The sequence below is a fragment of the Phyllobates terribilis genome, unplaced genomic scaffold (genome assembly GCF_046119375.1).
Source record: "Phyllobates terribilis strain yellow unplaced genomic scaffold, ASM4611937v1 Scaffold_12__6_contigs__length_324123572, whole genome shotgun sequence".
Taxonomy (NCBI): Eukaryota; Metazoa; Chordata; class Amphibia; order Anura; family Dendrobatidae; genus Phyllobates; species Phyllobates terribilis.
Window position 1 is genome coordinate 298,078,660 of NW_027362772.1, and position 25,762 is coordinate 298,104,421.

General features: G+C 40.6%; 1 protein-coding gene across 1 annotated transcript in view; it reads left to right on the top strand.

Annotated features, from left to right (window-relative positions):
- Positions 1–25,762, top strand: part of LOC141172737 (nicotinamide N-methyltransferase-like) — an 82,375-nt gene that overhangs the window by 51,122 nt on the left and 5,491 nt on the right. The window lies entirely within an intron of this gene.

A 25,762-nucleotide genomic window follows, 5' to 3' on the forward strand; every position in this document is an offset into this window, starting at 1 on the left:
TCAGAGCCAGATGCAGATAAAAATTATATTGAATTTGCAACCTGGTGGAGGTTAGTATAGATGGACTAATAGTACAAGTCCCACACACTGCTACAAGCTGAAATACTTTTTCAGAGCTAGATGCAGATGAAAATTATATTGAATTTGCAACCTGGAGGAGGTTATTATAGATGGACTAATAGAACAAGTCCCACACACTGCTACAAGCTGAAATATTTTTTCAGAGCTAGATGCAGATAAAAATTATATTGAATTTGCAACCTGGTGGAGGTTAGTATACATGGACTAATAGAACAAGTCCCACACACTGCTACAAGCCGAAGCTGAAATATTTTTTCAGAGCTAGATGCTGATAAAAATGATATTGAACTTGCAACATGGTGGAGGTTAGTATAGATGGACTAATAGAACAAGTACCACAGACTGTTACAAGCTGAAGCCCAAATATTTTTTCAGAGCTTGATGCAGATAAAAATTATACTGAATTTGCAACCTGGTGGGGGTTAGTAAAAATGGACTAATAGAACAAGTCCCACACACTGCTACAAGCCGAAATATTTTTTCAGAGATAGATGCAGATAAAAATTATATTGAATTTGCTACCTGGTGTAGGTTAGTACTGATGGACATATAGAACAAGTCCCTCACACTTCTACAAGTCGAAATATTTTTTCAGAGCTAGATGCAGATAAAAATTATATTGAATTTGCAACCTGGTGGAGGTTAATATAGATGGACTAATAGAACAAGTCCCTCACACTGCTACAAATCAAAATATTTTTTCAGAGCTAGATGCAGATAAAAATTATATTGAATTTGCAACCTGGTGGAGGTTAGTATAGATGGACTAATAGAACAAGTCCCACACACTGCTACAAGCTGAAATACTTTTTCAGAGCTAGATGCAGATGAAAATTATATTGAATTTGCAACCTGGAGGAGGTTATTATAGATGGACTAATAGAACAAGTCCCACACACTGCTACAAGCTGAAATATTTTTTCAGAGCTAGATGCAGATGAAAATTATTTTGAATTTGCAACCTGGTGGAGGTTAGTATAGATGGACTAATAGAACAAGTCCCTCACACTGCTATAAGCCGAAATATTTTTTCAGAGCTAGATGCAGATGAAAATTATATTGAATTTGCAACCTGGTGGAGGTTAGTATACATGGACTAATAGAACAAGTCCCACACACTGCTACAAGCCGAAGCTGAAATATTTTTTCAGAGCTAGATGCAGATAAAAATGATATTGAATTTGCAACATGGTGGAGGTTAGTATAGATGGACTAATAGAACAAGTACCACAGACTGTTACAAGCTGAAGCCCAAATATTTTTTCAGAGCTTGATGCAGATAAAAATTATATTGAAGTTGCAACCTGGTGGAGGTTATTATAGATGGACTAATAGAACAAGTCCCACACACTGCTACAAGCTAAAATATTTTTTCAGAGCTAGATGCAGATAAAAATTATTTTGAATTTGCAACCTGGTGGAGGTTAGTATAGATGGACTAATAGAACATGTGCCCCACACTGATACAAGCCGAAATATTTTTTCAGCGCTAGATGCAGATAAAAATTACATTGAATTTGCAACCTGGTGGAGGTTAGTTTAAATGGACTAATAGAACAAGTCCGACACACTGCTACAAGCCAAAATATTTTTTCAGAGCTAGATGCAGATAAAAATTATATTGAATTTGCAACCTGGTGGAGGTTATTAGAGATGGACTAATAGAACAAGTCCCACACACTGATACAAGCTGAAATATGTTTTCAGAGCTAGATGCAGATAAAAATTACATTGAATTTGCAACCTGGTGGAGGTTAGTTTAAATGTACTAATAGAACAAGTCCCACACAGTGCTGCAAGCCGAAATATTTTTTCAGAGCTAGATGCAGATGAAAATTATATTGAATTTGCAACCTGGTGGAGGTTAGTATAGATGGACTAATAGAACAAGTAACACAGACTGTTACAAGCTGAAGCCCAAATATTTTTTCAGAGCTTGATGCAGATTAAAATTATATTGAAGTTGCAACCTGGTGGAGGTTATTATAGATGGACTAATAGAACAAGTCCCACACACTGCTACAAGCTAAAATATTTTTTCAGAGCTAGATGCAGATAAAAATTATTTTGGATTTGCAACCTGGTGGAGGTTAGTATAGATGGACTAATAGAACAAGTCCCACACACTGCTACAAGCCCAAATATTTTTTCACAGCTAGATGCAGATAAAAATTATTTTGATTTTGCAACCTGGTGGAGGTTAGTATAGATGGACTAATAGAACAAGTCCCACACACTGCTACAAGCCGAAATATTTTTTCAGAGCTAGATGCAGAGAAAAATTATATTGAATTTGCAACCTGGTAGAGGTTAGTATAGATGGACTAATAGAACAAGTCCCTCACACTGCTACAAGCCGAAATCTTTTTTCAGAGCTAGATCCAGATAAAAATAATATTGAATTTGCAACCTGCTGGAGGTTAGTATAGATGGACTAATAGAACAATTCCCACACACTGCTACAAGCCAAAATATTTTTTCAGAGCTAGATGCAGATGAAAATTATATTAAATTTGCAACCTGGTGGAGGTTAGCATAGATGGACTAATAGAACAAGTCCCACACACTGCTACAAGCCGAAGCCCAAATATTTTTTCAGAGCTAGATGCAGATAAAAATTATATTGAATTTGCAACCTGGTGGAGGTTATTATAGATGGACTAATAGAACAAGTCCCACACACTGCTACAAGTTGAAATATTTTTTCAGAGCTAAATGCAGATAAAAATAATTTTGAATTTGCAACATGGTGGAGGTTTTATAGATGGACTAATAGAACAAGTCCCACACAATGATACAAGCTGAAATATTTTTTCAGAGCTAGATGCAGATAAAAATTACATTGAATTTGCAACCTGGTGGAGGTTAGTTTAAATGGACTAATAGAACAAGTCCCACACACTGCTACAAGCCAAAATATTTTTTCAGAGCTAGATGCAGAGAAAAATTTTATTGAATTTGCAACCTGGTGGAGGTTATTAGAGCTGGACTAATAGAACAAGTCCCACACACTGATACAAGCTGAAATATTTTTTCAGAGCTAGATGCAGATAAAATTACATTGAATTTGCAACCTGGTGGAGGTTAGTTTAAATGGACTAATAGAACAAGTCCCACACAGTGCTACAAGATGAAATATTTTTTCAGAGCTAGATGCAGATGAAAATTATATTGAATTTGCAACCTGGTGGAGGTTAGTATAGATGGACTAATAGAACAAGTACCACAGACTGTTACAAGCTGAAGCCCAAATATTTTTTCAGAGCTTGATGCAGATAAAAATTATATTGAAGTTGCAACCTGGTGGAGGTTATTATAGATGGACTAATAGAACAAGTCCCACACACTGTTACAAGCTAAAATATTTTTTCAGAGCTAGATGCAGATAAAAATTATTTTGGATTTGCAACCTGGTGGAGGTTAGTATAGATGGACTAATAGAACATGTCCCACACACTGCTACAAGCCGAAATATTTTTTCAAAGCTAGATGCAGATAAAAATTACATTGAATTTGCAAACTGGTGGAGGTCAGTATAGATGGACTAATAGAACAAGTCCCTCACATTGCTACAATCCAAAATATTTTTTCAGAGCTAGATGCAGATAAAAATTATATTAAATTTGCAACCTGGTGGAGGTTATTATTGATGGACTAATAGAAGAAGTCCCTCACACGGCTACAAGCCGAAATATTTTTTCAGAGCTAGATGCAGATAAAAATTATTTTGAATTTGCAACCTGCTGGAGGTTAGTATAGATTGACTAATAGAACAACTCCCACACAGTGCTACAAGCCGAAATATTTTTTCAGAGCTAGATGCAGATGAAAATTATATTGAATTTGCAACCTGGTGGAGGTTAGTACAGATGGACTAATTGAACAAGTACACAGACTGTTACAAGCTGAAGCCCAAATATTTTTTCAGAGCTTGATGCAGATAAAAATTATATTGAAGCTGCAACCTGTTGGAGGTTATTAGAGATGGACTAATAGAAGAAGTCCCACACACTGATACAAGCTGAAATATTTTTTCAGAGCTAGATGCAGATAAAAATTACATTGAATTTGCAACCTGGTGGAGGTTAGTTTAAATGGACTAATAGAACAAGTCCCACACAGTGCTACAAGCCGAAATATTTTTTCTGAGCTAGATGCAGATGAAAATTATATTGAATTTGCAATCTGGTGGAGGTTAGTATAGATGGACTAATAGAACAAGTTCCACAGACTGTTACAAGCTGAAGCCCAAATATTTTTTCAGAGCTTGATGCAGATAAAAATTATATTGAAGTTGCAACCTGGTGGAGGTTATTATAGATGGACTAATAGAACAAGTCCCACACACTGCTACAAGCTAAAATATTTTTTCAGAGCTAGATGCAGATAAAAATTATTTTGAATTTGCAACCTGGTGGAGGTTAGTATAGATGGACTAATAGAACATGTCGCACACACTGCTACAAGCCGAAATATTTTTTCAAAGCTAGATGCAGATAAAAATTACATTGAATTTGCAACCTGGTGGAGGTCAGTATAGATGGACTAATAGAACAAGTCCCTCACACTGCTACAAGCCAAAATATTTTTTCAGCGCTAGATGCAGATAAAAATTATATTGAATTTGCAACCTGGTGGAGGTTAGTATAGATGGACTAATAGAACAAGTACCACAGACTGTTACAAGCTGAAGCCCAAATATTTTTTCAGAGCTTGATGCAGATAAAAATTATATTGAAGTTGCAACCTGGTGGAGGTTATTATAGATGGACTAATAGAACAAGTCCCACACACTGTTACAAGCTAAAATATTTTTTCAGAGCTAGATGCAGATAAAAATTATTTTGGATTTGCAACCTGGTGGAGGTTAGTATAGATGGACTAATAGAACATGTCCCACACACTGCTACAAGCCGAAATATTTTTTCAAAGCTAGATGCAGATAAAAATTACATTGAATTTGCAAACTGGTGGAGGTCAGTATAGATGGACTAATAGAACAAGTCCCTCACATTGCTACAATCCAAAATATTTTTTCAGAGCTAGATGCATATAAAAATTATATTAAATTTGCAACCTGGTGGAGGTTATTATTGATGGACTAATAGAAGAAGTCCCTCACACGGCTACAAGCCGAAATATTTTTTCAGAGCTAGATGCAGATAAAAATTATTTTGAATTTGCAACCTGCTGGAGGTTAGTATAGATTGACTAATAGAACAACTCCCACACAGTGCTACAAGCCGAAATATTTTTTCAGAGCTAGAAGCAGATGAAAATTATATTGAATTTGCAACCTGGTGGAGGTTAGTACAGATGGACTAATTGAACAAGTACACAGACTGTTACAAGCTGAAGCCCAAATATTTTTTCAGAGCTTGATGCAGATAAAAATTATATTGAAGCTGCAACCTGGTGGAGGTTATTAGAGATGGACTAATAGAAGAAGTCCCACACACTGACACAAGCTGAAATATTTTTTCAGAGCTAGATGCAGATAAAAATTACATTGAATTTGCAACCTGGTGGAGGTTAGTTTAAATGGACTAATAGAACAAGTCCCACACAGTGCTACAAGCCGAAATATTTTTTCTGAGCTAGATGCAGATGAAAATTATATTGAATTTGCAATCTGGTGGAGGTTAGTATAGATGGACTAATAGAACAAGTTCCACAGACTGTTACAAGCTGAAGCCCAAATATTTTTTCAGAGCTTGATGCAGATAAAAATTATATTGAAGTTGCAACCTGGTGGAGGTTATTATAGATGGACTAATAGAACAAGTCCCACACACTGCTACAAGCTAAAATATTTTTTCAGAGCTAGATGCAGATAAAAATTATTTTGAATTTGCAACCTGGTGGAGGTTAGTATAGATGGACTAATAGAACATGTCGCACACACTGCTACAAGCCGAAATATTTTTTCAAAGCTAGATGCAGATAAAAATTACATTGAATTTGCAACCTGGTGGAGGTCAGTATAGATGGACTAATAGAACAAGTCCCTCACACTGCTACAAGCCAAAATATTTTTTCAGCGCTAGATGCAGATAAAAATTATATTGAATTTGCAACCTGGTGGAGGTTATTATTGATGGACTAATAGAAGAAGTCCCTCACACGGCTACAAGCCGAAATATTTTTTCAGAGCTAGATGCAGATAAAAATTATTTTGAATTTGCAACCTGGTGGAGGTTAGTATAGATTGACTAATAGAACAAGTCCCACACAGTGCTACAAGCCGAAATATTTTTTCAGAGCTAGATGCAGATGAAAATTGTATTGAATTTGCAACCTGGTGGAGGTTAGTACAGATGGACTAATAGAACAAGTACCACAGACTGTTACAAGCTGAAGCCCAAATATTTTTTCAGAGCTTGATGCAGATAAAAATTATATTGAAGTTGCAACCTGGTGGAGGTTATTATAGATGGACTAATAGAACAAGTCCCACACACTGCTACAAGCTAAAATATTTTTTTCAGAGATAGATGCAGATAAAAATTATTTTGAATTTGCAACCTGGTGGAGGTTAGTATAGATGGACTAATAGAACATGTCTCACACACTGCTACAAGCCGAAATATTTTTTCAGAGCTAGATGCAGATAAATATGATATTGAATTTGCAACCTTGTGGAGGTTAGTATAGATGGACTAATAGAACAAGTCCCACACACTGCTACAAGACAAAATATTTTTTCAGAGCTAGATGCAGATAAAAACTATATTGAATTTGCAACCTGGTGGAGGTTATTATAGATGGACTAATAGAACAAGTCCCTCACACTGCTACAAGCAGAAATATTTTTTCAGAGCTACATGCAGATAAAAATTATATTAAATTTGCAACCTGGTGGAGGTTGTTATAGATGGACTAATAGAACAAGTCCCACACACTGCTACAAGCCGAAGCCTAAATATTTTTTCAGAGCTAGATGCAGATGAAAATTATATTGAATTTGCAACCTGGTGGAGGTTAGTATAGATGGACTACTAGAACAAGTCCCACACACTGCTGCAAGCCGAAGCCCAAATACTTTTTCAGAGCTAGATGCAGATAAAAATTATTTTGAATTTTCAACCTGGTGGAGGTTAGTATAGATGGACTAATAGAACAAGTCCCACACACTGCTACAAGCCGAAATATTTTTTCAGAGCTAGATGCAGATAAAAATTATATTGAATTTGCAACCTGGTGGAGGTTAGTATAGACGGACTAATAGAACAAGTCCCACACACTGCTACAAGCCGAAATATTTTTTTAGAGCTAGATGCCGATAAAAATTATATTGAATTTGCAACCTGGTGGAGGTTAGTATAGGTGGACTAATAGAACAAGTCCCTCACACTGCTACAAGCTGAAATATTTTTTCAGAGCTAGATGCAGATAAAAATTATATTGAATTTGCAACCTGGTGGAGGTTAGTATAGATGGACTAATAGAACAAGTTCTACACACTGCTACAAGCCGAAATATTTTTTCAGAGCTGGATGCAGATAAAATTATATTGAATTTGCAACCTGGTGGAGGTTAGTAAAGATGGAGTAATAGAACAAGACGCACACACTGCTACAAGCCGAAATATTTTTTCAGAGCTAGATGCAGATAAAAATTATAATGAATTTGCAACCTGGTGGAGGTTAGTATAGATGGACTAATAGAAAAAGTCCCACACACTGCTACAAGCCAAAGCCCAAATATTTTTTCAGAGCTAGATGCAGATAAAAATTATACTGAATTTGCAACCTGGTGGGGGTTAGTAAAAATGGACTAATAGAACAAGTCCCACACACTGCTACAAGCCGAAATATTTTTTCAGAGCTAGATGCAGATAAAAATTATATTGAATTTGCTACCTGGTGTAGGTTAGTATAGATGGACATATAGAACAAGTCCCTCACACTTCTACAAGTCAAAATATTTTTTCAGAGCTAGATGCAGGTAAAAATTATATTGAATTTGCAACCTGGTAGAGGTTAATATAGATGGACTAATAGAACAAGTCCCTCACACTGCTACAAATCAAAATATTTTTTCAGAGCCAGATGCAGATAAAAATTATATTGAATTTGCAACCTGGTGGAGGTTAGTATAGATGGACTAATAGAACAAGTCCCACACACTGCTACAAGCTGAAATACTTTTTCAGAGCTAGATGCAGATGAAAATTATATTGAATTTGCAACCTAGAGGAGGTTATTATAGATGGACTAATAGAACAAGTCCCACACACTGCTACAAGCTGAAATATTTTTTCAGAGCTAGATGCAGATAAAAATTATATTGAATTTGCAACATGGTGGAGGTTAGTATAGATGGACTAATAGAACAAGTCCCTCACACTGCTATAAGCCGAAATATTTTTTCAGAGCTAGATGCAGATGAAAATTATATTGAATTTGCAACCTGGTGGAGGTTAGTATACGTGGACTAATAGAACAAGTTCCACACACTGCTACAAGCCGAAGCTGAAATATTTTTTCAGAGCTAGATGCTGATAAAAATGATATTGAATTTGCAACATGGTGGAGGTTAGTATAGATGGACTAATAGAACAAGTACCACAGACTGTTACAAGCTGAAGCCCAAATATTTTTTCAGAGCTTGATGCAGATAAAAATTATACTGAATTTGCAACCTGGTGGGGGTTAGTAAAAATGGACTAATAGAACAAGTCCCACACACTGCTACAAGCCGAAATATTTTTTCAGAGATAGATGCAGATAAAAATTATATTGAATTTGCTACCTGGTGTAGGTTAGTATTGATGGACATATAGAACAAGTCCCTCACACTTCTACAAGTCGAAATATTTTTTCAGAGCTAGATGCAGATAAAAATTATATTGAATTTGCAACCTGGTGGAGGTTAATATAGATGGACTAATAGAACAAGTCCCTCACACTGCTACAAATCAAAATATTTTTTCAGAGCTAGATGCAGATAAAAATTATATTGAATTTGCAACCTGGTGGAGGTTAGTATAGATGGACTAATAGAACAAGTCCCACACACTGCTACAAGCTGAAATAAATTTTCAGAGCTAGATGCAGATGAAAATTATATTGAATTTGCAACCTGGAGGAGGTTATTATAGATGGACTAATAGAACAAGTCCCACACACTGCTACAAGCTGAAATATTTTTTCAGAGCTAGATGCAGATGAAAATTATTTTGAATTTTCAACCTGGTGGAGGTTAGTATAGATTGACTAATAGAACAAGTCCCTCACACTGCTATAAGCCGAAATATTTTTTCAGAGCTAGATGCAGATGAAAATTATATTGAATTTGCAACCTGGTGGAGGTTAGTATACATGGACTAATAGAACAAGTCCCACACACTGCTACAAGCCGAAGCTGAAATATTTTTTCAGAGCTAGATGCAGATAAAAATGATATTGAATTTGCAACATGGTGGAGGTTAGTATAGATGGACTAATAGAACAAGTACCACAGACTGTTACAAGCTGAAGCCCAAATATTTTTTCAGAGCTTGATGCAGATAAAAATTATATAGAAGTTGCAACCTGGTGGAGGTTATTATAGATGGACTAATAGAACAAGTCCCACACACTGCTACAAGCTAAAATATTTTTTCAGAGCTAGATGCAGATAAAAATTATTTTGAATTTGCAACCTGGTGGAGGTTAGTATAGATGGACTAATAGAACATGTGCCCCACACTGATACAAGCTGAAATATTTTTTCAGCGCTAGATGCAGATAAAAATTACATTGAATTTGCAACCTGGTGGATGTTAGTATAGATGGACTAATAGAACAAGTCCCACACACTGCTACAAGCTGAAAAATTTTTTCAGAGCTAGATGCAGATAAAAATTATATTGAATTTGCTACCTGGTGTAGGTTAGTATAGATGGACATATAGAACAAGTCCCTCACACTTCTACAAGTCGAAATATTTTTTCAGAGCTAGATGCAGATAAAAATGATATTGAATTTGCAACCTGGTGGAGGTTAATATAGATGGACTAATAGAACAAGTCCCTCACACTGCTACAAATCAAAATATTTTTTCAGAGCTAGATGCAGATAAAAATTATATTGAATTTGCAACCTGGTGGAGGTTAGTATAGATGGACTAATAGAACAAGTCCCACACACTGCTACAAGCTGAAATACTTTTTCAGAGCTAGATGCAGATGAAAATTGTATTGAATTTGCAACCTGGAGGAGGTTATTATAGATGGACGAATAGAACAAGTCCCACACACTGCTACAAGCTGAAATATTTTTTTAGAGCTAGATGCAGATAAAAATTATATTGAATTTGCAACCTGGTGGAGGTTAGTATAGATGGACTAATAGAACAAGTCCCTCACACTGCTATAAGCCGAAATATTTTTTCAGAGCTAGATGCAGATGAAAATTATATTGAATTTGCAACCTGGTGGAGGTTAGTATACATGGACTAATAGAACAAGTCCCACACACTGCTACAAGCCGAAGCTGAAATATTTTTTCAGAGGTAGATGCAGATAAAAATGATATTGAATTTGCAACATGGTGGAGGTTAGTATAGATGGACTAATAGAACAAGTACCACAGACTGTTACAAGCTGAAGCCCAAATATTTTTTCAGAGCTTGATGCAGATAAAAATTATATTGAAGTTGCAACCTGGTGGAGGTTATTATAGATGGACTAATAGAACAAGTCCCACACACTGCTACAAGCTAAAATATTTTTTCAGAGCTAGATGCAGATAAAAATTATTTTGAATTTGCAACCTGGTGGAGGTTAGTATAGATGGACTAATAGAACATGTGCCCCACACTGCTACAAGCCGAAATATTTTTTCAGCGCTAGATGCAGATAAAAATTACATTGAATTTGCAACCTGGTGGAGGTTAGTATAGATGGACTAATATAACAAGTCCCACACACTGCTACAAGCCAAAATATTTTTTCAGAGCTAGATGCAGATAAAAATTATATTGAATTTGCAACCTGGTGGAGGTTACTATAGATGGACTAATAGATCAAGTACCACAGACTGTTACAAGCTGAAGCCCAAATATCTTTTCAGAGCTTGATGCAGATAAAAATTAAATTGAAGTTGCAACCTGGTGGAGGTTATTATAGATGGACTAATAGAACAAGTCCCACACACTGCTACAAGCTGAAATATTTTTTCAGAGCTAGATGCAGTTAAAAATTATATTGAATTGGCAACCTGGTGGAGGTTATTATTGATGGACTAATAGAAGAAGTCCCTCATACTGCTACAAGCCGAAATATTTTTTCAGAGCTAGATGCAGATAAAAATTATTTTGAATTTGCAACCTGGTGGAGGTTAGTATAGATGGACTAATAGAACAAGTCCCACACAGTTCTACAAGACAAAATATTTTTTCAGAGCTAGATGCAGATGAAAATTATATTGAATTTGCAACCTGGTGGAGGTTAGCATAGATGGACTACTAGAACAAGTCCCACACACTGCTACAAGCCGAAATATTTTTTCAGAGCTAGATGCAGATAAAAATTATATTGAATTTGCAACCTGGTGGAGGTTAGTATAGATGGACTAATAGAACAAGTCCCACACACTGCTACAAGCTGAAATACTTTTTCAGAGCTAGATGCAGATAAAAATTATATTGAATTTGCAACCTGGTGGAGGTTATTATAGATGGACTAATAGAACAAGTCCCACACACTGCTACAAGCTGAAATATTTTTTCAGAGCTAGATGCAGATAAAAATTATATTGAATTTGCAAACTGGTGGAGGTTAGTATAGATGGACTAATAGAACAAGTCCCTCACACTGCTATAAGCCGAAATATTTTTTCACAGCTAGATGCAGATGAAAATTATATTGAATTTGCAACCTGGTGGAGGTTATTATAGATGGACTAATAGAACAAGTCCCACACACTGCTATAAGCCGAAATATTTTTTCAGAGCTAGATGCAGATAAAAATTATATTGAATTTGCAACCTGGTGGAGGTTAGTTTAGATGGACTAATAGAACAAGTCCCACACACTGCTACAAGCCAAAATATTTTTCAGAGCTAGATACAGATAAAAATTACATTGAATTTGCAACCTGGTGGACGTTAGTATAGATGGACTAATAGAACAAGTCCCTCACACTGCTACAAGCCAAAATATTTTTTCAGTGCTAGATGGAGATAAAAATTATATTGAATTTGCAACCTGGTGGAGTTTAGTATAGATGGACTAATAGAACAAGTCCCTCACACTGCTACAAGCCAAAATATTTTTTCAGAGCTAGATGCAGATAAAAATTATATTTAACTTGCAACCTGGAGGAGGGTAGTATAGATGGACTAATAGAACAAGTCCCACACACTGCTACAAGCTGAAATACTTTTTCAGAGCTAGATGCAGATAAAAATTATATTGAATTTGCAACCTCGTGGAGGTTATTATAGATGGACTAATAGAACAAGTCCCACACACTGCTACAAGCTGAAATATTTTTTCAGAGCTAGATGCAGATAAAAATTATATTGAATTTGCAACCTGGTGGAGGTTAGTATAGATGGACTAATAGAACAAGTCCCTCACACTGCTATAAGCCGAAATATTTTTTCACAGCTAGATGCATTTGAAAATTATATTGAATTTGCAATCTGGTGGAGGTTAGTATAGATGGACTAATAGAACAAGTCCCACACACTGCTATAAGCCGAAATATTTTTTCAGAGCTAGATGCAGAGAAAAATTATATTGAATTTGCAACCTGGTGGAGGTTAGTATAGATGGACTAATAGAACAAGTCCCACACACTGCTACAAGCCAAAATATTTTTCAGCGCTAGATGCAGATAAAAATTACATTGAATTTGCAACCTGGTGGACGTTAGTATAGATGGACTAATAGAACAAGTCCCTCACACTGCTACAAGGCGAAATATTTTTTCAGAGCTAGATGCAGATATAAATTATATTGAATTTGCAACCTGGTGGAGGTTAGTATAGATGGACTAATAGAACAAGTCCCACACACTGCTACAAGCCAAAATATTTTTTCAGAGCTAGATGCAGATAAAAATTATATTCAATTTGCAATTTGGTGGAGGTTACTATAGATGGACTAATAGAACAAGTCCCACACACTGCTACAAGCCAAAATATTTTTTCAGACCTAGATGCAGATAAAAATGATATTGAATTTGCAATTTAGTGGACGTTAGTATAGATGGACTAATAGAACATGTCCCACACACTGCTACAAGCCAAAATATTTTTTCAGAGCTAGATGCAGTTAAAAATTATATTGAATTTGTACCCTGGTGGAGGTTATTATAGATGGACTAATAGAACAAGTCCCACACACTGCTACAAGCCAAAATTTGTTTTCAGAGCTAGATGCAGATAAAAATTATATTTAATTTGCAACCTGGTGGAGGTTAGTATAGATGGACTTTTAGAACAAGTCCCACACACTGTTACAAGCCAAAGCCGAAATATTTTTTCAGAGCTAGATGCAGATAAAAATTATATTGAAATTGCAACCTGGTGGAGGTTAGTAAAGATAGACTAATAGAACAAGTCCCACACACTGCTACAAGCCGAAGCCAAAATATTTTTTCAGAGCTAGATGCAGATAAAAATTATTTTGAATTTTCAACCTGGTGGAGGTTAGTATATATGGACTAATAGAATGATGCTATGCCCAAAAGGTTTTACTTCAGTAGGTGCAGTAGAAAAATTTGTATTGTATACACAGGTGGTGAAGCTTGCAACACAGATAGGCTACTCCACTGACTAACACACACTGCAAGAGGCCAAAAAGGGTTTGCTGTGCTAGATTTAGCCAAATGCTGTGAAAAAAACTTACACATCACTGGCACAGACCTGCCTGTCAAAAAAGTGATAGGAACTGATGTCACCTAGCCCTCAAAAGGACCGCAATTACAATTAATCTTTACTCCCAACCTATCTATTTAAGATCACAGACCTGCCTGATAAAAGTCGTAGGAAATGATGTAACCTAGTCCTCAAAAGTACTGCAATCACAACTATTCCCTACTCCCAAGCTATCTGTAGATTTGTGCGAAAATTGGCATGAAATTAACACTGAAAGTATAGTGCTCACAGCAACAGCGGTGCCGTCTAACACGCAGCTGCAGCTGTGATAAAATGGTGGCAACTGGGAAAATGGCTGGGTCTTATAGGGCAAGGACATGTGACATACACTTCCAATGACACATGCCCTTGCTTGTGTGAAAAAAAGCAGTTCGCTCCGTGTGTGCGCTGCTGATAGGCTGACAGATTGCACCTCCCTACTGTAAATGCGGGAAAGAGAAAATAAAATGGAGATCTTCATTATTTCTGCAGAGAACCATCCCCTGCCCCTCCCCTCACCCCGCTGTACACTCAAACTGCATATTAACATTAATTTTCAGCATTACTGAGAAAAAATCCAGTTATGATTTTGGTGCACGAACAGTTATCGAACATAACCTCGAACAGCCGAATTTTTTTTAAATTGTTCGTGTTCGAACACCGCTCAAAACTGCTCGAATTTGAAAATGGCGAACAGTTCGAGTCGAACACCGCGCATCTCTACCCCTGGATCCTGTATAGTTGGAAACTATGCAAGCATATTTATTTTGCTTATAATGGGCAGCAAAAGCTATTAATAAGGAATAATGCACAGAACAGATGTAGAAAGGGTTAGGCACAGGAGTAATGGGGGTCACACGTGAGTGGGCCCCGAACCTAGATAAAAATATTTACATCTATGGTTTACATCCATGAATCACAAGACATTAAAAAGAAAAGTAATATCATGAGTAGTGTTGAGCCACCCCCGTAGTGTTCGAGTTCGGTTCGGTTCGTCGAACACCCGTGTGTTCGCCGAACTGTTCGTCGAACTGTTCGTCGAATACCTTCGAACACCGTTAAAACCAATGGCAGGCAAACAAAAACACATAGAAACACATAGAAAACACCTTCAAAGGTGTCCAAAAGCTGACAAACTGCTCAGAAGACACAACTAACACATGGAAAAGTGACAAGTACATATAGTCATGCGAAAAGAAAAGAGGTGGAGGAGTAAAAGGAGGGGGAGACACAGATATAGGCATGTCATGCCCTTCTAAAATCCAAAAAGTGAGAAGCCGACACGGCCAGTCCGCTCCTGCCCGTGCCACCTCCGTGTCGCCGGGTTTGTGCCAGAGCCGCGGTGAACCCTGATGGCCAGCCCCCCTCTCCCAATACTGGTGCCTGTCCGCTGGTGGGTCGAGCGAGCCCCCCTGTGGTGGAGGCAGCTCTAAGCTTTTTAATTTAAATTGTCTCTCTAATTTGAATGAATACACTTTAAATCCATTTACAAGGATCTATTGGAGGGCAAGTCTCATGCCAGCAGCCGCGTAATTCCAGCTCCAGTAGCGTCCACTAAAGCTGCTGCAGTTAAAAAGCTTTTATAAGGATCGAGCTCGGCTGTCCACCGCAAGGCATCCTAGTGCCAGTCCCAGCCCCTATGCCTTGGGGTGCCTCGTGATGCTCTTCACTGAGTATCCCATGGTCCCGAAGCATTTCCTTTGAAAAAATTAAGTGTCTAAACTACAGGTGGTGTAGCTTGCTTAACAGTCGGGATAATCCGCTGACTAGCAGACACTGCTACTAGGCACAAAGTATTTCCTGGGCTAGATGCAGTTAAAAATTTGTAATTAGATACTCTCGTTGGATGCTGAGAAAGCATTCCATAGAGTCTCCTGGCACGCCATATATGATTCTCTTAAAAAGCTTGGGGTAGAGGTCTAGGGGACCCTTTTATAGCCAAAATCACGGCCCTGTATCGCAATACGTCACCTAGGCTGAAGATAAATGGAACTGTAGCACCCTGAGGGCTCGGTTGCTACAGACGTATTGCACCTCACCCAGAGGTGTGATATCTCACTCTCAGGTAAGGATGGAGTGTGGATCAGGACCCAACACCTGCATGCATTACACCACATTGCCGTGGGGCAGGGCGACCAATATGCCCCTGAGATGGGCACGACAGTCCCTGTCCCTGGCTGGAGTGGGGGGAGGGAACACTGAGGAAGGGGAACCCTGTAGTGCAGGAGCAGGGAGGAAGCAGTTCCTGGGAGCATTGAGAAGGGAGTATAAAAGGTGGGCACCATCTTAGTTCAGTGCAGAGAAGTCTGAGCAGAAGTGGCAGGGAGCAGGGGCTCTGCATGAGCTCTGCTCCGGAGGCGGGCCTAGTAACAGAGGCTCAGGCCTGGAAAAGGGAGAAGGAAGGAAGAGGAGCGGAGAAGGCTCCAGGAACGAGGAATGAAGGGATCCCAGGGGTGCGGACGGGCGAGTCGCCACCGCACGCCCGAATCCACCTGCGTGGAGGGGTCAGGCCAAAGGGGGAGACCGGTCCCCGAACTAGTGGAGGCAGGAAATGACCCTCAGCTAGAAACCGGAGGCTCTGACATTTTATGTGGCGCAGCCCCTCGCTACACCCGCTAGGAAGGCACCACATAGGGTCAGGGACACTGGCGCCAAGTTTACCAAGAGGAGGCCCGAGGCAGCCGGACAGAAGTGTTGGTAAGAAAGGCCAGACAAAGGACACACAAAGGGGGTCCTGTTAAGTGCTCCAAAGTTATCTGGGAGTTGTCTGAGCCCCTCACCTGGTGAGCACAGTACGACGTGGGCAGCCGTTACCTGCAGACGTGGTCTGGATAATAAGAACTGTGAGTAAAGGCCCTGGACTGCATCACTGACTCCGTGTCGTTACTGCTGCTGCCCTGCACCATCAAACCCATCCTCCGCATACACTGCCCTGAGGCTGTACTCCTCCCGTGGGGAGTTATGCTACGCTCTGCTGCACCCACAACACCAGCCTCAGCGGTCTGCCCTGTAGCGGCGGTTCACTCTGACCGCAATCCACGGGTGGCGTAGTGGGACATTTAAACATCAAAACCACATAAATAGTTCCGCCACTGGTTTGACCGCCCTGAGCCACGGAACCGGGTCGCCGCCACGAAGACTACAACCACCAGCATCCACCAAAAAGGGTCCGGCCCCGGGTGTCCCAAGGCCCAGGGGGTGCGTCAGAACATTTTCATCACCTTTCACAATCACCAATGGGACAAGGCAGGGATGTCCTCTGTCCCCTCTCTTATACATCCTAGTGACGGAGCACCTGCTCTCATCAATTCGCCATAACCCCAATATTAGGTGGATTGAGGTGGGAGGCACCGAGTACAAGTGCTCTCTATTTGCTGATGATGTCCTAGTATATATCACTCAATCACATATATCCATCCATGCTGTTATGGCTGAAATAGATCACTTTGTTACATGGTAAAATTTTAAAATCAATGCAGCGAAGTCTGAGGCCCTCGATGTCTCCCTCCCCAAATCCATATAGGATTCCATCCAGTCCAACTTTCCCTTTGCCTGGCCCTCACAGGGTATCAAATACTTAGGAATTCCTATTCATAGAGACCTCTCCCATCTATGTTATCTTAATTTTGGGCCCTTTATTGAACAATTCCATACAGACCACGGTTGGCAAGTTAGAACTGTAAGATTCACTACGTGAACCACTGGTGTTTTGTGGAAAAGCACATGTACACCGCGTTCCAAATTATTATGCAAAAAGTGTTTAGGAGTGATAAGGGAAGAATTTGTTTGTTTGTCAGTTAAACTCATTGATGGTGATGTGTGTCAGGGCTCTTTATATCACTGTAAGCAATTGCAGACACCTGTGCTAATTAGTTTGGCAGGTGTGTCCAATGAAAGGCAAGACTACTTAAGAAGGCTCTCTCACATTATTAAGCAGCCTACATTTTCTGCCAAAATGGGAAAGAAAAAGGATGTGTCGGCTGCTGAGAAGCAACAAATTGTGGAGTGTTTAGGTCAAGGCATGACTACAATCAACATTGTGCGATGATCAGGATGAAGTGTCTTGGCAATCAAGAAGTATGTAGCTGATTCACAGTACACACGTGTGCGTGCTGATAAGGGCAAATTGAGGACTCTTTCCTACAGGCAATTACGTCAGGTTGAAAGAGCAGCGGCAAAAAAGCCTTGTCATAGCAGCAGACAAGTTTTTGAATCTGCTTGTGCCTCCAACGTCCACCGAAAAACAAGATGCAGGGTCCTTCAGAGGTTTGCAGCTGTGCATACGCCATCCTGTCGACCTCCTCTATCCACTTCACACAAGCAGAAACGGCTAGAGTGGGCCAAACATTACATGAAGACTGATTTCAAAACTGTTTTGTTCACGGATGAGTGCCGTGCAGCGCTCGATGGTCCAGATGGATGGAGTGGAGGATGGCTGGTTGATGGACACCCCACGCAAACACGGCTACAGCGCTAACAAGGAGGAGGTGGAGTAATGTTTTGGGCTGGAATCATGGGGAGAGAGATTGTCGGCCCCTTTAGGATCCCTGAAGGCGCTAAAGATGAACTCCATAATGTATGTGGATTTTCTCAAACAGCACTTCCTGCCATGGTTCAAGAAGAAGAACCGTGTATTTCACAGCAAGATCATTTTTCTGCATGATAATGCACCATCTCATGCTGCACATAAAACATCTGCATCTCTGGCTGATATGGGCATAAAAGGGGACAAACTTATGGTGTGACCCCCATGCTCCCCTGACCTCTACCCCATTCAGAACCTTTGGAGCATCATTAAAAGGAGTGTCTATGATGGCGGGAGGCAGTTCACATCTAAGCAACAGCTCTGGGAGGGTATTCTGTCCTCATGCAAAACAATTGAAGCAGAAACCATCCAAAACCTGACAAATTCAATGGACGAGAGAGTTCAGAAGCTCCTTTCGAACAAGGGGTCCTATGTGAAAATGTAACATCACCTAGAATAAAGTTTTGAGTTGAAAACTGTTTGATTTCAGTTTCTAACAACCTGCTAATGCTTATAATTTCAAAAATGACCATTTTTTTGGTCTTTATTAAAATGAAAAGGTTGATCGAAAAGTTTGGGGGATCTAAGAGTGTGGCAACCGAGTAGTCATGATTACTTCGAATTCTGACAATATGAGGGTCATGCTGCAGGTAGTGCAGCAAGAAGGCACTTATGTGTCTTGCGCATCTCGGAGCCCCAAAATTATTTTCCGGGCTAGATGCAGCTAAAAATTATTTTTAATTTTAAATCTGGTGGAGCTTATTATAGATGGCCTAATAGGATCAGTGCTGCACACTGCTACAAAGCCCAAATTATTTTCCAGTCAAGATACAGATAAACATGATTAGTAATTTGAAAGCTTAAAACGTTTGGTAGGGTGATTTTAACCAATCATCAAGCTTTTACTCTCCCCAGGATGACACAGGGGTAGAAAAGTCATTTCGGATCCATGATTTGTTCATCTTTATGAACGTGAGTCTGTCTACATTATCAGTGGAGAGCCGCGTGCGCTTATCTGTCAGCACACCACCAGCAGCGCTGAACACACGTTCAGACAGAACGCTGGCTGCGGGGCATGACAAGATCTCCAAGGCGTAAGTGGCTAGCTCCGGCCATTTATCCAGATTGGAAGCCCAAAAAGAGCAAGGGTCCAGTGACACAGTCGTGGCTTCAATGTTTACTTGGAGATACTCCTGTACCATCGTCTCTAGGCGTTGACTATGTGTCAGACTTCTTGTCTCCTGTGGCCTTGCAAAGGATGGGCTAAAAAAGTGGTGAAATGATTCCGCAAAATTGATGTTACCAGCAGATACTGTGGTTCTGTTACGGTTTGAGTGCTGAACACTTGACGGTCCCACGGTTGGCAAGTTGGAACTGTGAGATTCACTACGTGCACCACTGGTATTTTGTGGAAAAGCACATGTAAGATTCTGCAACAGTGTCTGCTGATACTCCTGCATGCGAGCATCCCTTTCTATGGCAGGAATAATTTCTGCAAATTTACTTTTGTACCGGGGATCTAACAGTGTGGCAACCCAGTAGTCAGGATTATTTCTAATTCTCACAATTCGAGGGTCATGTTGCAGGTAGTGCAGCAAGAAGGCACTCATGTGTGTTGCGCATCCAGGAGCACCAAGTCCCTGTTCTGTTGGTGGCGAGGTAACAATCATGCTTCCTTCCTCTGTCCTCTCCCCCCAACCTCGCACAACAGAAATGTGATCAAGGTCTCCCTCATCTGATGAGTCTTCCATCAGTTCGTCCTCCACTTCTTCCTGGGCTCCTGCACCTTCCTCACTAGTTTGGCTGCTACCATGTGCCTGGGTAAAACCATCTCCCCCACCCTCACATGCCTGCCGCCTTGGTGCTGCCGACCTTCTGGACCTTGCAGATGTTAGCCCTTCCGCATACAACTCCTCCTCCTCTACTTCCTCCACCTCCTCTTGTGCCACCACCTGACTCCGAATCCTGTTTAACATGTGCTCCAGCATGTAAATCACCGGAATAGTCATGCTGATAATGGCATCGTCAGCACTAAACATCTTCGTCGCCATTTCAAAACTGTGCAGAAGGGTGCATAGGTCCCTGATCTGAGACCACTGATCCAGCGTGATTTGCCCCACCTCTGAATCTCGTTGGCCCAGGCTATACGTCAGAACGTAATGCACCAGGGCTTGTCGGTGCTGCCACAGTCGCTGCAACATGTGCAGAGTTGAATTCCACCGGGTAGGCACATCGCATTTTAGCCGGTGAAGTGGCAGGCCCAACGACTTCTGTAGAGATGTAAGTCGCTGAGCTGCGGGATGCGAACGGCGGAAGTGAGCACACAGCGACCGTGCCCTCTGCAGAAGGCCATCTAGTCTGGGATAGTGGGCTAAAAATTGCTGAACAACCAGGTTCAACACGTGAGCCATACAAGGCACGTGTGTGACATTGCCCCGGCGAAGGGCCGCACCCAGGTTTGCAGCATTGTCGCACACGGCATTCCCTGGTTTCAGGTCCAGTGGAGACAACCATTCATGAAATTGGTTCTCCAGAGCTGACCACAACTCCTCAGCTGTGTGACTCACATTTCCCAGACATTTCAATGTAAAAACCGCCTGATGACGTTGAGCCCTACTGCCAGCATAGTAAGGAGGTGTGCAGGATCCCTTCTGCGCAGTTAGAAAGCTTGTGGCATGACCAGACAGGCTTTGGGTGCAGGTGGAAGACCGAGAGGAGGTTGAGGAGGCAGAAGCAGTGGAGGAACTTTGACATAAAGAGGATTGACGCACAACTCGTGGGGACGGCAAGACTTGGACAGCAGCCCCTTGTCCTGCTGTCACCATAGTTACCCAGTGCCCAGTCAGCGACATGTAATGCCCCTGTCCATGCCTACTCGTCCAAGTGTCTGTGGTGAAATGCACCCTGTCACACACAGAGTTTCTCAAAGAAGCGGTGATGTTGTGTGCGACATGCTGGTGGAGCGCAGGCACACCTTTCTTTGAGAAGTAGTGCTGACTGGGCATCTGGTACTGGGGCACTGCGACGGACATAAGGTCTCGAAAACCCTCCACCAGGCGGAAAGGCAGCATTTCTGTAGCCAAGAGCTTGCAGATGGTGAAATTCAACCTCTTAGCTTTCTCATGGCTAGGAGGAAATGGTCTTTTACTTGTCCACATCTGAGGGACCGAGGGCTGGCTATTGTGCTTAGACGGGGTTGATAAGGGTGTCCCCGGCAAACTGCCGGTCTGTGAGGAAGATGCAGGCGGACATGTTAGGTTGCCTTGATCCAAAGGTGGTGCTATCGATGTCGGACAGCGCTCAACACCAGCTGGTGTTACCACCTCCAAAGAAAATGATGACCTGCCAATCACGCTGGCTGTTGCGGGTAAAGAGGTGGCAGATCTGCGCCCCAAAACAGGTGTGACTGCTGTCCCCCCAGTCACAGAGGATGAAGAGGCCGCGGATGCACAAGATATGGCAGACGGTGGTTGGCCCGGCCGGCTAGGCCGCATTGTAGCACACTGAGCTTCCCACTGCAACTTATGCTTCATGTCCATGTGCCGGTTCATGCATGAAGTACTCAAACTATGTATTTTTTGGCCTCTACTTAGCTTTTGCTGACAAATGTTACAGATAACACGAGTTGGGTCATCTTTATCGATCTGAAAAAATGCCCAGGCTATGCAAGGCTTAGCACCCATGCGACCTGAAGAGCCACCACGACTTGTGGTGAGAGGCAGAGTTGTGTTTGAGGATGCAGTTGTTGACGTGCTTCCAGTACTACGTCTCTGTCCAGGAAGGCGCAACCTGACCTCGTCGTCACTAGCATCTTCCTCCACCTCCTCTGCTGACCTCATCTCTTGGCTGACTGTGGGTTGACAGTAAGTGGGATCTCCGACCTCATCATCATCACCCTGTGCGTTATCACACCCGTCGTCCTCAGAGCCAACCTGTTCCTGCCCTGACAAGAAACTAAAGTTGTCGCTCCAATCAGGTATTTGAGTCTTATCATCGTCTTCCTCATTGTCTCCACCAACAGGAGTTACAGTTTGGGAATGAGGGTCTACATTATGGTCAGAACCTTCTGCGTCTCGTCCTGGATCCGACTCATAAAGATTCTGGGCATCAGTGCAGATCATTTCCTCGTCTGGATTCACAGAAGCGCTGGAGTCGACCTCTGATTCCCAGGCTATAGTATGAGTAAACAGCTCTGCAGACTCAACCATCTGTTCTACCTCATACTCAGACGGGCAGCTGGAGATTTGGGAGCTGTGAGGAAGCAAGTGCGATTTGGGTGACACCTTTGAGGACTGGAGTATTTGTGATGTTGAAGTTGATGTGGAGGAGAGCCCACTTAAAGGAGCACTTGATATCCGTTGAAGCACCTGCTGTTTTTGTGCCTCATCTGGAATTTGTAGCGATTGGCGTGGCCGTAAGAAAGGGATCTTATCACATTGTTCGCTAAAAGAAGTAGACATTTTAGTTTGGCTGGAAGATGGTCTTTCTTCTGCAGATGTTACTGTTGCTTTAACACCTACCCCACGGACACAACCTTTTTTCCCCTTCCCAACACGCCTATTCCCCTTTCCACCAGCAGCAGGCCTTTTTCCACTCATTTTGGTGGTTAACTAATTCACAACTCTGGAGTTGTTTGCACAAAAAAACAATGGATGGTAACCGAGCAGAGCTGAGTGGCCAAACTGTGGTATTAGGCCAAAACTATTGGCTGGGTTAGATGCAGAAAAAAATTATTTTGAATTTGCAACCTGATGGAGGTCAGTATAGATGGACTAATAGAGAAAGTCCGACACACTACTAGAAGGCCAAATATTTTTTCAGAGGTAGATGCAGAAAAAAATATATTCAGTTTGCAACCTGATGGAGGTCAGTATAGATGGATTAATAGAACAAGACCCACACACAGCTAGAAGCCCAATATTTTTTCAGAGGTAGATGCAGAAAAAAATATATTCAGTTTGCAACCTGATGGAGGTCAGTATAGATGGACTAATAGAACAAGTCCCACACACTGCTAGAAGCCCAAATATTTTTTCAGAGGTACTGTAGATGCAGATAAAAATTAGTTTTAATTTGCAACCTGATGGAGGTCAGTATAGATGGACTAATAGAGAAAATCCGACACACTACTAGAAGGCCAAATATTTTTTCAGAGGTAGATGCAGAAAAAAATATATTCAGTTTGCAGCCTGATGGAGGTCAGTATAGATGGATTAATAGAACAAGACCCACACACAGCTAGAAGCCCAATATTTTTTCAGAGGTAGATGCAGAAAAAAATATATTCAGTTTGCAACCTGATGGAGGTCAGTATAGATGGACTAATAGAACAAGTCCCACACACTGCTAGAAGCCCAAATATTTTTTCAGAGGTACTGTAGATGCAGATAAAAATTAGTTTTAATTTGCAACCTGATGGAGGTCAGTATAGATGGACAAATAGAGAAAGTCCGACACACTACTAGAAGGCCAAATATTTTTTCAGAGGTAGATGCAGAAAAAAATATATTCAGTTTGCAACCTGATGGAGGTCAGTATAGATGGACTAATACAACAAGTCCCGCACACAGCTAGAAGCCCAAATATTTTTTCAGAGGTACTGTAGATGCAGATAAAAATTATTTTTAATTTGCAACCTGATGTAGGTCAGTATAGATGGACTAATAGAGAAAGTCCGACACACTACTAGAAGGCCAAATATTTTTTCAGAGCTAGATGCAGAAAAAAATTATATTCAGTTTGCAACCTGATGGAGGTCAGTATAGATGGATTAATAGAACAAGACCCACACACAGCTAGAAGCCCAATATTTTTTCAGAGGTAGATGCAGAAAAAAATATATTCAGTTTGCAACCTGATGGAGGTCAGTATAGATGGACTAATAGAACAAGTCCCACACACTGCTAGAAGCCCAAATATTTTTTCAGAGGTACTGTAGATGCAGATAAAAATTAGTTTTAATTTGCAACCGGATGGAGGTCAGTTTAGATGGACTAATAGAGAAAGTCCGACACACTACTAGAAGGCCAAATATTTTTTCAGAGGTAGATGCAGAAAAAAATATATTCAGTTTACAACCTGATGAAGGTCAGTATAGATGGACTAATACAACAAGTCCCGCACACAGCTAGAAGCCCAAATATTTTTTCAGAGGTACTGTAGATGCAGATAAAAATTATTTTTAATTTGCAACCTGATGGAGGTCAGTATAGATGGACTAATAGAGAAAGTCCGACACACTACTAGAAGGCCAAATTTTTTTTCAGAGGTCGATGCAGAAAAAAATATATTCAGTTTGCAACCTGATGGAGGTCAGTATAGATGGACTAATACAACAAGTCCCACACACAGCTAGAAGCCCAAATATTTTTTCAGAGGTACTGTAGATGCAGATAAAAATTAGTTTTAATTTGCAACCTGATGGAGGTCAGTATAGATGGACTAATAGAGAAAGTCCGACACACTACTAGAAGGCCAAATATTTTTTCAGAGCTAGATGCAGAAAAAAATTATATTCAGTTTGCAACCTGATGGAGGTCAGTATAGATGGATTAATAGAACAAGACCCACACACAGCTAGAAGCCCAATATTTTTTCAGAGGTAGATGCAGAAAAAAATATATTCAGTTTGCAACCTGATGGAGGTCAGTATAGATGGACTAATAGAACAAGTCCCACACACTGCAAGAAGCCCAAATATTTTTTCAGAGGTACTGTAGATGCAGATAAAAATTAGTTTTAATTTGCAACCTGATGGAGGTCAGTATAGATGGACTAATAGAATGATGCTATGCCCAAAAGATTTTACTTCACTAGGTGCAGTAAAAAAATTGGTATTCTATACACAGGTGGTATATCTTGCAACACAGATAGGCTACTCCACTGACTAACACACTCTGCAATAGGCCAAAAAGGATTAGCTTTGCTAGATTCAGCCAAATGCTGTGAAAAAAACTTGCACAGCACTGGCACAGACCTGCCTGGCAAAAACTGATAGGAACTCATGTAACCTAGTCCTGAAAAGGACTGCAATTACAATTAGTCTTTACTCCCACAACCGATCTATTTAAGAGCACAGACCTCCCTGATAAAAGTCGTAGGAAATGCTGTAACCTAGTCCTTAAAAGGACTGCAATCACAACTATTCCCTACTCCCAAGCTATCTGTATATTTGTGCGAAAATTGGCTTGAAATTAACAAGGTATAGCGCACACAGCAACAGCGGTGCCGTCTAACACGCAGCTGCAGCAGTGAGAAAATGGTGGCGACGGGGAAAATGGCTTGGTCTTATAGGGCAAGGACATG